Source organism: Ceratotherium simum, chromosome 1 (genome assembly GCF_057802395.1).
Source record: "Ceratotherium simum simum isolate JZ-2026a chromosome 1, ASM5780239v1, whole genome shotgun sequence".
Lineage (NCBI taxonomy): Eukaryota > Metazoa > Chordata > Mammalia > Perissodactyla > Rhinocerotidae > Ceratotherium > Ceratotherium simum.
In genome coordinates this window covers 72,605,092-72,621,960 of record NC_141900.1, presented here as the reverse complement: position 1 = coordinate 72,621,960, position 16,869 = coordinate 72,605,092, and the positions used below count along the sequence as shown (strand labels likewise).

The 16,869-nt window shown below is 37.7% G+C and overlaps 1 long non-coding RNA gene across 1 annotated transcript in view; it reads right to left on the bottom strand.

Annotated features, from left to right (window-relative positions):
• Positions 1-16,869, bottom strand: part of LOC147918243 (uncharacterized) — a 110,376-nt gene that overhangs the window by 31,830 nt on the left and 61,677 nt on the right. The window contains exon 2 of the long non-coding RNA XR_015553220.1: positions 9,584-9,668. This is a non-coding gene — a long non-coding RNA (uncharacterized LOC147918243). The remainder of the gene's footprint in view (positions 1-9,583; positions 9,669-16,869) is intronic.

The following is a 16,869-nucleotide window of genomic DNA, read 5'->3' as shown; positions in this document are numbered from 1 at the left end:
CAAAGAAAGCCAGCGTTGCTAAGTTAATTTCAAATACAATAAACATTATGGCTAGCCCCTGGAATAACCAACGCCCTTGAATAACCTTGAGTAGCCATATTTATATTTGCTAGAAAAGAACTAGTAACTGAACTTATTAAGCTGCCAAATTGTGGGCACTCTGGGAGGTTCTCAGGAAACTTTCAGGACAGTATCGTAGGGAATGTCATTCTGTTCCTAAACATTTTTATATACTAAGATATAGCCAAGTAGAACATTACTCTGGGACAGCATGATACATTTGGATGCCGTCTCAGTCCTTTAAAACCTCCTTTTTTTGGCTGATAGGACCCAGTGCTTACCCTCTGCTTCTGAAAACTCAGCTGATTTAAAAAATGTATAATTAAAAATAAAAAAGAAAGAGTCATGTACAGTTTTTTGTATTGAATGAGAGAGACTTCCTATGTGTCTGAGACATTTGGTTAGCGCCTGATTGATGGGTTTAGCCATTATGCTATGGGACTTCTGACTGCAATTCAGGTTACCTACCACTAGATGGCATTTTGCTTATTTGCAAAGAAGAAGTGTCTCAGACCTAACAAGAGGCAGTAAGAAGGCAAGTTGCTTAATAAATGGAAAAGTGATGATAATAGATAGATGTAGATAGACAGATACAGACAGATGATAGATAGACCAATGCTAGAGATGCTCTACCTGTCAATAGAATAAATATGAATTAAATATTAGTTATCTACTTAGAGTTAAATCAACTATAATAATAATATCAATGTAGTCTAATTAAAAGAAATTGGACTGGAGAATGTAGGTTCTAGACAACACTAGGAGCAACACTCTTTGCAACACTAGGAGCGTGATTTGTGAATGAGTCATGTGACCACTCTGGACTTCTATGTCCTATGAATTTAAGAACTAGGTGATTTCTAAGATCCTTTTTCAGTGCCACAATTCCATAATACCATTTGAGACAGATATGAAAGAACATAGAATTAAACTTCTTCAGGCATCTGGTGAACTTTATATTTTCTTTTAAAATTTGTTTTATTTACTATTTTACATAAACTATTTTAATTTTTAGAAATCCCAGATATTTGGCTACCACAGCCCAGGTTAGTCTTATCCATGCGTGGGTTCCATAACCTCTTATTTTATATCCTAATGCCAAAGACCTGTTGAAATTCTGTCTGGAGATGCACTCTGGTGAGCTGTTTGGCAGCTGCTGCTGTGAGATCAAATCCTACCCTGTTCTTGCAGGCCCTTGGAATGCCTTGAGGTTGCCCCTTCTCTGCAGAGGTGGCGCGCTCACTGCTCATTCCCAGGCTAGGATGTTATCCAGCCACCCAGGCTCTGCTTACATCTGTCTGAACTTGCCTCTTCCATTTCTAGCAATTTTACTTCCACTGCAAGTCTTAACCTGAACAAGTCACTTGATTCCATTGAATCTCTGTTCCCTCACCTATAAATCAGAAATAATACAACTTGCCTTTCATGGTTATGTGAGAATTCAAAGAGATAAGATACGTAAAGCACCTGATATGCAGACATAAGTTGACATATACTTTACAGAATTAGATTTTTAAATTTTTGGAGAAGAAAGTATTCAGAGATAACATGAAATTCTGATGACACAATCTCAAGCAAGCTTGATTGGGAGTAAAGAAGGGAAATACCTAGCAACACCAATAGGGCTACTCACCTAGCTCTCAGAGGAGCTCAGAAATGAAAGGGACAAGGAAAATTTGTTGCTGTGATTTTTAAAAATAAAATGAAGTCAGGCTTGAAAAGAAAACTAGGAGTAAAACATCATTCAGCTGAACGTATGAAAAAGACAAAATTAATTAGGTGAAGATCAATATTAGTTATTGGTGTGATGAAGCTGACCAATAGGCTGTTGTTGCATTAGACCCTTTTAACAGAAGTAGAGTCTAGAATGAGGGAGGTGCAGGTCCTATTCTGTGTGGCTCAGGTTACATCTCAAGTAGAGTGTTGTATCTGGTTCCAAGTGCAAACACTATCATAAGCTTACTGGCTGTCACACCTTAGGGCATAGATGCCCATGACCTGGGGGCGGGAGGTAGAGGGGGAGGTAGAGGGATCCAAGGAAACAGGCCAACTGGGGGTTTGAGAGAGAAAGTCCACTTTGGTGCTCACGGTTCACTATTGAAGGTCCCAGACAAGATCAACAGTCAAAACTGGGAGTTGCGTAAGGTTGCCAGATACAATACAGGACACACAGTTAAATTAGAATTTCTGATAAACAATAAATAATATTTTAGTTGCATGGGACATACTTATATTAAAAATTATTTGTTGTTTATCTGAAATTCAAATTTAACTGGGAATCCTGTATTTTTATCTGCTGACTCTGGCAAACCTAGGGATGTGATATAAGGAAAGGGGTGTTCAATGGCAGAAAACACAATGACAAAGATATCAGAGGGGAGATAGTTAAAATCCATGTTAGTGAATGCAATAATGTAGCAACATGACAGTCAGTCTTTCAGTGTTTAATTGATGTTAATATAAGTATTTTATTATTGACAATGGTTAGAATTTATAAAATTAAAAATCATCAGCGTTTAATATATTTTAAGTACTGAAACTTCTGAACATTAGAAAAAGTTCGTCTGTTGATACCAGCCTGGCTGTGTTCAAGCACTCTTCAGTTTCCTCTGCCTGGGGTCTATTCCAGCTGGGTATCTGCAGAGCACAGCTGTTGGGATCCAGCTCCTTCGCACCCTCTTAAGCTCCCTTGAGTACAGAGAGCCTTTGGGAACATTGCAGGGACAGCCAGTACTCTCTGGCGCCTACTCAGCTGCCTGTCTGACAGCCTGTACAACCTGGGACCTTCTTCCTTCCCTTCCTTAGAGGAGATTGGAGGGACCTCAGAGGGTTACACTTTGCAGGTATCAAACTGAGGGGTAAAGAGGGGATGGGTGTTTTATGATTAAGGTGCCAGTGTTGGAATGAAGGCAAGGAGACCGAGTAGGGGAATGAGAAAAGATTGTAGTGGGCCACTAAAGGTGAATGAAACTGCTGACTGAGGTCTGGAATCAGGATTCATGCCAACAGAAGTAAGCATTGCACTATGATAAAGTGTATGGAATCCTGGGATATCAGAGCACCTAAAACAGACAGAAATTCAGCATTGAAAACTCTGAGAGCAAAGTATAAGACACAAGCAATAGTAACTAAGAGCTCTAATGCTGATAAATTGTATAGCTAAAGATGTGAGACAAATACAAAGATAATGACACATATCCATTATAGGTGCATTAGTCAGGGTTCTCCAGATAAACAGAACCAATCTCTATGTAAAGAGATTTATTATAAGGAATTGCTCATATGATTATGGAAGCTGGGAAGTCCAAAATCTGCAATATGGGTTGGCGTGCTCGAGACCCATGAGGACCAATGGTGCAGTTCCAGTCCGAAGGCCAGCGGGCAGAGACCCAGGAGAGCTGACGGTGCAGATGAAGGTGGAAGGCAGTGTGCTGGAGAATTCCCTCTTCTCCAGGAAGCCAGACTTTTGTTCTGTCAGACCTTTAACTGATTGAATGAGGGTCCCCCCATATTATGGAGGACAATTTGCTTACTCAAAGTTTATCAATTTAAATGTTACTCATTCAAACACACCCTCCAAATTGACACATTAAGTACATACCACATTTCATTTATCCATTCATCTGCGGATGGACATTTGGGTTGTTTCCATCATTTGGCTGTTATGAATAATGCTACTGTGAACATTGGTGCACAAATACCTGTTTGATTCCCTCCTTTCAATTATTTTGGATGTAAATCCAGAAGTGGGTTTGCTGGATTATATGGTAATTCTATGTTTAATTTTTTGAGGAATTGGCATAGTGTTTTCTACAGTAGCTGCACCATTTTACATTCCCACCAGCAGTGCACAAGGGTTCCAATTACTCCACATCCTTGCCAATACTTGTTATTATTATTATTTTTTAGTACAACCATTCTAATGGGTGTGGTGGTATCTTATCGTGGTTTTGATTTTAATTTCCCTAACATTAATGATATTGAACATCTTTCTATGTGCTTATTAGACATTCGTGTAACTTCTTTGGAGAAATGCCTATTTAATTTTTTGCCCATTTTTAAATCACATTTTTTGTTGTTGAGTTGTAAGAGTTCTTTATATATTCTGGATATTAATCTGATCAGATACATGATTTACAAATATTTTCTCCCATTCTGTGGATTGCCATTTTGCTCTCTTGATAGTGTCCTTTGATGCATAAAAGTTTTATTTTTGATGAAGTTCAAATTTATCTAGCTTTTCTTTTGTTGCCTGTGCTTTGGTATTTTATCCAAAATTATAATGAAGCTTTCTCCCTATGTTTTCTTTTAAGAGTTTTGTAGTTTTTGGCCTTATGTTTAGTCTTTGATGCATTTTGAGTTAATTTTTGTATGTGGTGTAAGGTAAGGGTCCAATTTCATTCTTTTGCATGTGGATTATCTATGCTTGGTGCTTACCTTCCCTTGATCTTTGGTTTTATAATTAAGTGTTTGCTAATCTATTTTGATAGAGGACTGCAATTTTTCTGGTTTTGTTGACCTATTTTCCACCTCGTTCAAAGCTTTGAATCCCCTTTCTCTTTTTTTCCTCAGGGATGAGGGCCTTCTTGAGCACTTCTTGTAGTGGGGGTCTTGTGGCAATGAACTCCCTTAGCTTTCATTTATCTGGGATAGTTATTATTTCTCCATCATATCTGAAGGATATTTTTGCCAGATAGAGCATTCTTGGCTGAAAGTTTTTGTCCTTTAGAATTTTGAATATATCGTTCCACTCTCTCGCAGCCTGTCAAATTTCTGTCAAGAAATCGGCTAAAAGCCTGATAGGAAATCCTTTGTATGTTATTTTTTTTTTTTGTCTAGATGCCCTTAATATTTTTTCTTTGTCATTGACTTTTGCCAGCTTTACTACTATGTGCCTTGGAGAGCATCTTTTCTTATTGATATATTTAGGAGATCTATTTGTTTCATTCACTAGTATTTCCAGCTCCTTCCCCAGGTTTGGAAGTTCTCAGATATTATTTCTTTGAACAAGTTCTCTGCTCCTTTTTCCCTCTCTTCTCCCTCTGGAATACCTATAATCCTTATGTTGGATTTCCTAATTGAGTCGGATATTTCTCTGAGAGTTTCTTCATTTCTTTTTAGTCTTAGTTCTCTTTCCTCCTCCATCTGGAGCACTTCTGCATTGCTGTTCTCAATATTGCTAATTCTTTCCTCCATATTATCAGCTCTGATGCTTAAGGCTTCCAGATTTGTCTTTATCTCCTCTACTGTGTTTTTCATCTCTAAGATTTCTGATTTTTTTTTTTTATAGTTTCAGTCTCTTTTGTGAAGAAACTCCTGATTTCACTGAATTGCCTGTCTGTGTTTTCTTGTATTTCATTAAGCTTTTTTTATGATGGCTATTTTGAATTCTCTGTCATTAAGGTTATACATTTCTTTGCTTTCTGGGTTGACTTCTGGGTGCCTGTCATTTTCCTTTTGGTCTGGAGATTTAATATATTTTTGCATGGTGCCTGTTGGTGTTGGCTTACCTTTCATTATAGTGAAAATATATGGTCGTAGTTTCCTCTTGCTGCCACTGGGTGAGGGTCAAGTGTTGTGTATTCTGGCCTGCCTCAATCCTTGGGCACTCTTGTTGGCCCCTGGCTGATCTGCTGTGTGGCTGAGTGGAGGCTGCTGGGGGGGGGGGCGTGGAAACAACTGGAGCTGGAGCGCAGCTAAGCTGAAGCAGCTGTGGCTTGGGTGCAGGTGGGTTGAAGCAGCTGCAGCTGAAGTGCCGCTGGGCCAAAGAAGCTGGAACTGGAGTGCACTGGGCTGAAGAAGGAGGAGCTGAAGTGCTGCTGGGCTGAAGAAGCTGGAACTGGAGTGCACTGGGCCAAAGAAGGAGGAGCTGGAGCGCCACTGGGCCAAAGAAGCTGGAACTGAAATACACTGGGCCAAAGAAGCTGGAACTGGAGTGCAGCTGGGCCGAAGTTGCTGGCACCAAGTCAGCTGGTGCCTGCGCACAGGCCAAGCCAAAGCAGCTGGAGCCGGGGGAGGGGGTGGTCAAGCTGGAGGAGCTGGGGCCGTGGCATGGTGGAGCTGGGGAAGCTGGTGCTGTGGCGTGGTGGGGACTAAGTTGCCGCTGCCTCTGGTGCGGGGATGCAGACTCACCCTGCTGCTGGTTGGGCCGGGCACCTGGGGGCCACTGCCTCTGGGGACAGGGCTGAGCTGAAGCGCTTCTGTGCTGAAGCACCAGCTGGGGGGCCGGGTGGGGGATGGGCACTTACTTTCTCCTCCCCGATCTCAGAGGTTTCTCGCCTCACTGTAGCTCTCTGCTCTCCTGAGGGGCTAGCTTGTCGAAACTGTCCGTGCAACAGTTCCGCTCCCTCCATAGGGGGATCCCCTTGGGCTGTGAGGGGTCTTGGAGAGCGCCATTTTTCATGTGGCAAGCCGCCTCTCCCCCTCCTCTCCCCCTCCTCTGAGAGCCGCATGGTCTCAGTCTCTGGGTCGCAGTCCTTGGGGAAGGAAGGGAGCTCCTCTTACCTCCTTCCACTTACTCTGGAGATTCCAGCACCTCAGTCCTCGGGTGTATGGCTGCCTGGGTGCCTCAGACATCCCCAGTGTTGTGTGAATAGCTTCTGTTGGAATATGAATGTCCTTTTTGTTGTGTCTTAGAGGGGGAGAGTTCAATGGGGAAGCTCACTCTGCCATGATGCTGACGCCACTCTGCATGTGGATTATCTAATTTTCCCAGCACCATTTGTTGAAAAGATCATCCTTTCCCAGGGTTGGTTTTTAGGAAGTGGAAAAATCAGGAAGAAAATTAACCTGAGGTGAAGTTGGACCAATTACCAACTGATAAAAGATCCAACTTCTCAATTATATCAGAAAATTTACTGACTGTAAATTGCCTTTCTTAGTCAAAAACAATCACATATAGTTTAAATTAGTGCCAATTTTATACTGAATACTATACTTCTATCTTGCTCTAAAATAGCTATAGGAATATTCTGTATATATTTTTCTAAATTATTGTTGTCTATTTCATAGTTAAGTGAATACTCCCAACTGTTCTGTTTGTTACTTTTCAGAGGGTTGTATTTTTTAGCTTAATTTTTTTCCATTAATCTTTTTTTCTATCAAATTCATTTTTTTAACCTCTCAAGGTCAATTAGAATAGTTTTCTCATTTTAAGTTACATGCACTGAAACTCCTACCTTTAGATCACCTGAAAAACACATTAGTGGGTTATACTCCCTCTCCAGAGCCAGTAATGAAGCTAAAGATTATTAGCTTAAGAGATGATGGATGTACAACAGCTCTCTATGCTGATGATACCTAGTTCTACAGAAGCTTTTTAAAGCCACTAATCAAAAGTCGAAGTTTCCTTGAATGTGAGGATTGGAGACATGTGGATTGCTTAAAATTAATTACATAAATTTATTCCTTAGACATTTGTATATCAATCTCATTTTAGGATATAGAGTTCAGCTAGTCTTAACACTGATTTTTCCATTCAAAGACAGTGGAGTGACTGTGTTTGCTCCCAAAACTTGATCCTCAAAAGATAAAATTATTTGCCTTACTGTTAACAATGGATTCCCATTGTGGTTAAGAAAATAAAGGGTGTCACAAGCGTTTTTGCCTTTTGCTATGCTTATTGATGCTAGTGTGTTTGAAATGAGAGTGAAAAAAAATGGGGACCTGTAATTGTGCACATTATTTCAGCTGCCTGGTTTGTAAATACACATGCAGTAAGTCCTGCACAGGAATCTTCAAAGTTCATTTCAGTACAACCCACTTATGTTGATGTTTTCAGAGTAACCACACTTCCAACAGTTAATAAAGTGGATGTTTAGCCAAGAAGGTTGCGGGGAGGATATATGTGTGACTCTAACTCTGCAGTTGAATGAGAAGTTCAGTAGTCAGAACTGGGGCAAAGTTCATCTATTCTGGTTTTAAAAAATCTATCTAATACAGAGAGCTACTTAAAATTATACCAATGCAATTAGAGTTGAAACTTGTATGTCAAAGTCTTCATGGATGAGGATTGAAGTATATTTTGGGGCTAGTGGTGACCATATTTGCAAGATTTCTATTGTAGTGAGAAATCAAAAAATAAGAAACCATATATGCACATATTTCGAAGTCAACATTACTATATGCCAAGCAAGAGTTTTAGCAACCTCAAAACTTTTCTTTTCAATTTTATTTTAAAAATGAGCACCAAAAGCCTACATCTTCTTGTAAGATTTTAGCAACTTGACAATTCAATATGCACGTAGATAAGACTCTGAAATATGCTATAACCCCTCTGGGATCATGAAATAGTATCAAATAAATCAGATATATTCTAGATTAATTCAGGTTATGGTGATTAACAGATAAAGTACATGACTATTAGGTTATAAAATTATTGGCACAAACATTAAAATATTTCAATAGCTAGAGTGGGATAAAAGCTAATTTGCAATTGGTAGTAATGAGTTCAGAATGAGCTTTATCATGAGAAACCTAAAATGTACTAAAAAGGCAATGTAATATAATGAAATAGTGACACAGGGACTCCTTGACTTAATAAATGAATTGAAGTGAAATCCAATAGGCAGAGTGAACATTTATTATGAAAGGCTTATATCCAGAAGAAAAGAGGTAAACACACCCCACTGGTTTGTTAAGTAAATAATAGGTAAAAAAAACCAAACCAAAACCAAAAATCCCTGAATGTGAGGTATAATCTTGCATCTGATTCTGGCTTATAGAAGCTTATTTACATTGGAATGTTGAAATATTCACACATTTTAATTGGATATTGACAGTTGAAGTGGAGAGAGGAGCAATGAATAGAGATTTAAAGTTGCTTATTTAAAAGCACAGCATAATTTTATTTCCATTTAAACTAATCAAAGGGAATAGCACCGTTACTTGCACATACCAGCACCATAATTTGCACATAGCTGACTTTCAACAAATATTTATTATTTAATGAACGGATAAATAAAAAGCAGTACTTCTTCTCTAACAATTTTGTAGCTTTCAGGTTGGTAATTTGGAAACAAACATGTATTCTTAGTATCTGGCTATCCCAGGAAAATAAGTACAATTAAAAAGAGTGACTCTCTCTGCTTCATTTTTCTGTCTCATTCTCTTCTTTCTCCTAAATCTTACGCCCTGCATGCAGTGTCATTTGGAAATTGATTCTCATGTTTTGATTCGTTTCTATTAACTGGCCATTTGACCTGTACGTATATTATAATTGAAAAGCAAGTAGAAAGTGACCTGTTTGCTTTTAGACCCTGACACTGTACAATGTGGAGTAGCCTTAAGGTAACAGGAGTTGAAAAACAGCTATAAGAGACAAGCAACGTTTATTATTTAGCTGCATTTTTTGGTCACCAATCCCAATTTGGACTGACAGCTTAGAAAAGTTAAATGAGAATTTGCCTACACGGGGCTTTAGTTAGCAGTCTGAGGTCGTCACGTAGATGCTTTTGTTTTGGTTGAAAAATCTAGACAAGAATAGGAAAGGAAAATAGGAGAAATCCGAAAGGTTCCCACTTACTTTATTTCTCCTTTTATCCTTCGTGTGATAAAATTAGTCTTTCTCAGCCCAAAGGTCATAGCCAAAGAAATCTTGGATATCTAGCCTGAAATACAAAAGAAAAACATGAAGCAACCTCTTTTGTTAGACCAAGTTCATACAGACCAAATAAAATATAGACAGTAATACAGGATAATCATGGTGTTGATACTGTCACTATGTAATTTTTCACAAATTTTGTTTTGTGAAGTTCATCCTGAATTTCTTTCTGTGACCGTCATTTTTTAAAAACAGTGATTTTCAAATGTCAAGAAAGATTTTAAAATCATTTAGATCTCAAAAGATTTTTCTTTCCTGGTTTCATTGATTTTATCAATCAGTCAAGTTCATTATTTCAATATTTTCTACAGAAATATTTTAATAACTTATGTTTATAACCCAATCAACCAGTTTTCATGCACATGTATATTGTAAAGGACTAACCTTTGACTATGTATGAAAATCTATGGCAAGTGAATAAAACGACATAGCTATTCTTTAAACAGGAAATCCTCTGTATATCCAAAATAAAAGGGACAAACTGATTATCAGGAAAGTAAGTCTGATGGACTCAGAATTTGAACTATTAGTATATTACAATATGGAAAAATTTAGACTCATTTTAAAAGCCAACAGAGAGGTGCATAATTATTTAAAAGAATATTGATAACAGTTTTAATCATTTGTTATAGAAATTAAAATAGTTGGAATAAAAAAACAACACTACTCAATAATGCCAATTGAAATATTAGCATAAATTATAAAATTTTTTAGTTTGCTATTATATTCTTGTGCTATTGTCATGAATCACACATACTTGAAGCCCATTTGTCTTTACGGAGGAGTATAAGATTTTCCTAAAATTACGATGCATGTGCTATGATGAGTTCTGTCCTCCAGAGGGCAGTGCAGTACAAACTCAGAGAACACCGAGTGCACAAAAACCAAACATTAGCTAATTTCACTTTATTCTAGTGGTAAGGACAATATAGCAAAATTCCTAGGGTCTGCTGTCATGCCAAAACTCCTGGCTGCAAGATAGAAAGTGTTGCCAATCATCCAATTATTTTGACCACGTGTCAATCAATTCAATTTCCTTAATGGAGATTGTTTTAAAAAAATTAATCAATTGACTAAATTGATTCTCTGTTGGTTGGACATAGTGTCAGTAGATTTTATTTAAGAAGATAGTTGACAAAAATGGTTCTGGGACTCTGTAAGACTTTGCTTCAGGTCATATGAGCTCCTTAAAAAAGACATATTCCTCTATGTTCCCCCACACAATAAAGGGTACACACTTGATTTTATGAACTTATTTTTTCCTGCTTATGGCTCTCCAAAAACCTTTTCAAAGCTGCAAGTTAAATCTACTTACAGCAAATTATAAAATCAAATATAATTTTTATACCCTCAAGGATAGTTCTTGTAAATCTCCTAAAACCTTTGCACTGCTGTTGGGAACTATTTAACAAATGCCAAGAGATATTAAACTTCAGACTCCGGGCAGACAAGGTTAGGACATTAACCAACCTCTAATATCAAGCTGAAGAATTAAAATACTTGTCACATGTTTTATGTACATTGTCTCACTTAATCCTTACAACAGTGCTGTGATTGGGTACTACTACTTCCTCATTTACAGGTAAGGGAACTGAGACATAAAATTAAGCAACATGGTCAATGTTTCATAGCTATTTGGTGGGAGAATTAGAAAGGAAATCCTGGTCATTCTAAGGCCAAGCTTTTAACCATTACATTATCTGTCTCTCAGTTTTGGAGTGATTACTATTATAGTGTGATTAATATTATGCTCTAACCAGTTTTGGTAAGTACATTCACATAAACTTTAATGAGGATATAGCACTGGGAAGGTGAATGAGTCACATGTACTATACAAATTTGTGTTAAGAAAAATTTGTGTGTAACAGTGGTTCTCAAACTGCCGTCCCAGATCACAGCATCCTGGGAACTTATTAGAAAGGCGATTTCTCACGCTCCATCTCAGACCTACTGATTGAGAAACTGGTGGTGGGGACTACCTGGAAATTTCTGCTTTAACAAGCCCTCCAGGTGATTCGTATGTAAGCAAATTTTGCGAGCTGCTAGTATATATTTATAATGGTTAGGAGTGCCTCCTTGCAGCCAGACTGTGCGGATTTAACCCTAGTTCCACTATTTTTAGCTGTATGACTTTGAGCAAGTATCTTAATATTTTTGCATCTCAGTTCCCTCATTTGTAAAATGGGGTTAATAATAGTCAACTCATATGGTTGTTAAGAATGTTGTATTAAATGGCTAATACAAAGAAAGAACTAGTGTCCACCACACAGAAGGGGCTCCATAATTGTTAGCCATGCTTATTATTTAAAATATAAATAGATAGGTAGATGATAGATAGATAAATGGATAGATCGATCAATCTTGAAAAGCAAAACCTCCAAATGTCTTAGTTCCTTCTACTCATTGTATTCTTCATACATCAAATTAAATAACTAACTTAGGTTTGTAGTAAAGAGTCTGACTCTATTTTTGATGTTTGTTTGTGACAGTTTTCCAACTCCACCCTGTCTCTTTCCCCTCTTGCCCTACTTCTGGGAAAGCCAATAAGGAAGCCCGGATGTGGCAAGTTCAAACCACACAGCAAACATCCTCACCCCATTGCCAACCCCCTAACTACAATAAAAGCAAAGTTAGTGACCCTGCCCACCCTCTTAAGCCATTTTTGGACCTACTGGAGAGCCTGCCTTGCTGTCCCCAGAAAGCCCCCAATATGTGCATAATAAATCTCTTCAGACCCTCTTGGTATGTGCATGGTGTGTGGCATTATCAATCTCCACATTCAGACCAAATTAAGGGTGGGTTGTTGACCCCATTCCCTGAGGAGCAACCACAGATCAGGTTTGAGATTTGTCTTTCCGATGCACTTCTCCAAATTCATTCATGTGGTTTGCTACCTGTGAAACAGACAATTCACCTGAGGGATTTTGAAATTAAATTTTGTTGTTGTTTTAATCCAATTCTCTCTGAAACTAAGAAAATCCTATAAACTAGAGAAAATTAAAAATTCTGAGGCAGATCTCCTTATTGTAAAAATATTTTGAAAAAGCCTCACGGGTATCCATTTTCACATTTAAACTCTTCGATAAGCTTCAAATATTCCTGATAGAAGACTTCCACCATGATTCCCCTCCATTTTCAGAGACCTACTTTGTGAAGGACTTCCACATGTGATGCAATAACTGGACAGAGAATCACAGTGAGGAATTCTTGCTAAAAGACTTTGAACATGAATCTAATAAATCTCTGTGTCTGACCACAGATTTATAAGAAATATAGGAGCTACAAGAGGAACATGTTCAAGAATATAAGAATACAGTTAGTCAAATTAGGATGTGGGAAATTTTACAGCACAAATGACCCAGTTTGCTCGGCAAATACATGGCATTAAAAGGAGAGAGGGAACTGTTATCGTGTAAAATGTGGCATTTCTTTACAATGAAATATTACTCAACCTTCAAAAAGAAGGAACTCCTGCCATATGAGACAACAGGGATGAACCTTGAGGACGTTATACTAAGTGAAATAAACCAGTCACAGAAGAACAAATACTGCATGATTCCACTATCAGGCATCTAATGAAGGGTAGCAGAATATGCCATCCCAAAATATGCCTCATTGGCATATGGATTATTTGAGCTGATTATTTTGAGAAAGAGCAGACATAGGAGAAGCTCTGAACAGAGTAAAGGTTACCCTTTTGTAAGAGAAATTTACATTTATAAAGGAAATCTCCATATAAAAGTGTCTCCCTGTCTGCACCAGGAAGAGAAGGATGACTCTAATTCGCAAAAAAATTTTATCAATGGAGAAGGCATGGACTTAAATCTGCACGACAAACCTTACCCTTGTTTACTAGGATTTTCCTGGTAACCTCCAGGTTATGCAGAACTGGGCTTCCTGTCCCTCCCCCTTCACCCCTCCTCAAAGTTTCTCTTTTTTTGTCTTTAGCTGAAGATAGTATTTAAGCCGATGGCTTAGGCAACCTCTAAGAGTCACTTATTTTTTCCTGGGTATCTCCCATGTGTACATGAAGTATGCTAATAAGTTTCTGTTTGTTTTTCTCTTGTTAATCTGTGTTTCATTGCAAGAGTCACAGCTAAGAACTCAGAAGGGTAAAGGGAAAAATTATTTTTCCTCCTCGTATGCTAAAATAGTCAAAGACATAGAAGCAGAGAGTAGAATGGTGGTTGCTGAGACCTGGGTGAAGGGGGAAATGGGGAGTTGCTATTCAATGAATATAAAGTTGATTAAATTCTAGAGGTCTGCTCTTTGTGTCTATAATTAACAATACTGTATTGTACACTTAAAATTTTATTAGAAGGGTAGATCTCATGTTAAGTGTTCCTACCACAACCTAAAAAAATTTTTTTAAAAAGACTACAAAAAATATATATTTTAAGAGTTACATCAAATAAATTCAGTTTGTACCTTGCTTGGATTTTGATTCAAACCAGACAACCATAAGAAGGTAGTTTTGAGACAACTAAGGAAAATTGAAAAAGGACTAAATAATAGATAAGAAGAAGAAATTGTTACTGTGCTAACGCTATTGTTGTATTTTTTAAAAAAATCCTTACCTGTTAGAGATTCATAGTGAAGTGTTTATGGATGAAATAATAGCATGATGAGATTTGGCTTAAAATACTCCATTCAAATAACAAAGAGACATGAAATAAGGATGTTCACCATTTTTGAAGCTGAGTGATAGGTACATGGATTTTTATAATTATCTCTCTATTTTTTAATACATTTGAAAATTTCCATAATAAAAGACTAAAACAAATAAATGAACAAAGGCCTCTGTTTGCTAGAACTCTTTGTAAATATTTAGGACTTATTAAAGAATGAAGTATGCATGTGAAATTCATCAACAAATTATTTTCAGTATATCATAATATATCATTCCTAATATCTGGTGAATTCAAATAATATGAAAGTGCAGAAATTCAAAATTTAAAGTAGACTTATCTGTTTACAAGACAATGGAAATGAGCAAAGTAGATGGAGTTGGACTTAGTAAAGTAATAGTTTATTCACAAGCCACATGATTCGAGAATTATGATGAGAAGGACTGTTGAGTCCAAAGTCAGAAGACGCCATTATTGCCACAGGCAGTCCGCCCCTTCTCTGGAAAAAAAAAAGAAAGAAAGTTGGCATTGCATAGCCATCTGCTCATGTCCCAAGCTGTTTGCCTGGCTGTTTGCACTGCTTGTCAGAAAAGCATTTGGATGTTTCCACCACGGCATGAGGGCCAGGCTACCCACCTGGTGCTAGTGACCTCAGGGATATTTGTTTTCTGCAGCTAGTTTTTCAGCTCATATCAGCTTGGGACTTGGAGAATTCAGCTGTCCAGCCTTTGTGTCTCAACAGCTAGCCCCTTAGGGAGGCATCCCCTCTTTCATGTCCCAGGTCCAACTCTGGTGTTCTTGCCAATTCAGAACTGACAGTACAGGGGACAGTCTGGTGGTGGAGTGGTTAAGTTCATGTACTCCGCTTCGGCTGCCCGGCGTTCACAGGTTTGGATCCCAGGCGTGGAGGGACATGCCACTTGTCAAGCCATGCTGTGGCAACGTCCCATATAAAGTAGAGGAAGATGGGCAAAGATGTTAGCCCAGAGCCAGTCTCCCTCAGCAAAAAGAGGAGGATTGGCAATGGATGTTAGCTCAGGGCTAATCTTCCCCCCCACACACACACACAAAAGAACTGACAGTACAAAATGCTGATTTGCATGTTACTCGTAAATAACTTAGCCAGGACATGTAATGTGTTTACTGATCTGCATTTTCCGTACATCAACCGGACTTTAAAGGGCTGAAACTGATTCTAGCTATGTAAGATTTTATTGTTATCATAGTTATTGTTTCTTTTTGTTTGACTGTTTCTGTTTTGGTGGGATGAACAATAATAGATATTGTCCAAGATAATGTGACATTAAATTGTATCCCATGCTTTACTAAGTCTTATTAAAATAAATACCCATGGGTTTATTTCTTTGCCAATTCAATTCAATGCAACTGCATTGGAGGACCTCATACATGCCAAACCTGGTACTAGATGTGTGGGAATACCAAGATCATTAAGACATGATCTCTCTCTTGAGAAGTTTGATAGTGGGTAACAGCCATGTAAACAAATAACTGTGGTGGAATATGATAAGTACATCCCAGGTATAGTGCAGATGATATATAAATAAATAAACAACCCTTAGAAGTATCAGTATACTAGAATGGCCCTATGACCCACAAAGGCAAATGATGAAAAAAGAACAAATGTCCCAAAGCTTCAGAAGGCATATGTTATTCTCATAAACATATTTGAATAAAAAGTTATAGCTGCAATGTATAATATGGTAGCCACTGGCCATGTGTTGCTGTTTAAATTTAAATTAATTAAAATTACATAAAATGAAAAGATCAGTTTCTTCTTGGCACTAGCCATATTTGAAATGTTCAATAGCTGTATGTGGTTATTGGTTACTGTATTGAATGGTGCAGGGCATTTCCATCATTGTAGAAAGTTCTATTGGACAGTACTAATTTACAGTGCCAGGGTCTATAACAGTCCCTCTCAGACTTTAATGTGCCTATGAATTGCCTGGTTATCTTGTTTAAATGTTAATTCTGATTCATAAGGTCTGGAGTGGATGAGATCCGGCATTGCTAACAAGCTCCTGGAAGATAGTGATGTTACTGGTCCATAGATCATACTTTGAGTAGCAAGGGCCTATACTATTCCATTAACACTAACAAAAAAGTAGTGTGTCAAAGGGACTTTTTTCCCCTCTCCTTTGCTCAGAAGAAATACTTTTAATTGAAGCATGGAAAAGTTAGATGATTACTGTGCTCTTAATAGAAAGAGTTTTTCCTCTAAAATGTTTGAGGTTATACTCTACAATTCAGTCATATCCATAATAAGATCTAGAAGTCCCTACATTTAAAAAACTTTAGCCCTGAAACATAAAGTATAACAAAAATATCTGTGCTTTCACTATGCACAATCCATATCCTTCCCGCTCTGATTCTTGGCATTCACGACTCTATGAAAAAATCAAACCGGTCTCGAATCATTTTTAAATTAAACTGAATTGAAATTCACCTCTCCGTTTTAAAAATAATTCTAATTGAACTACTGCTCTAATAATGCTACATGCAATTTTGTCTTTTGATTACTTCATTTCAAAGCTTTGCTTTTCTCAATATGTTTTTTCT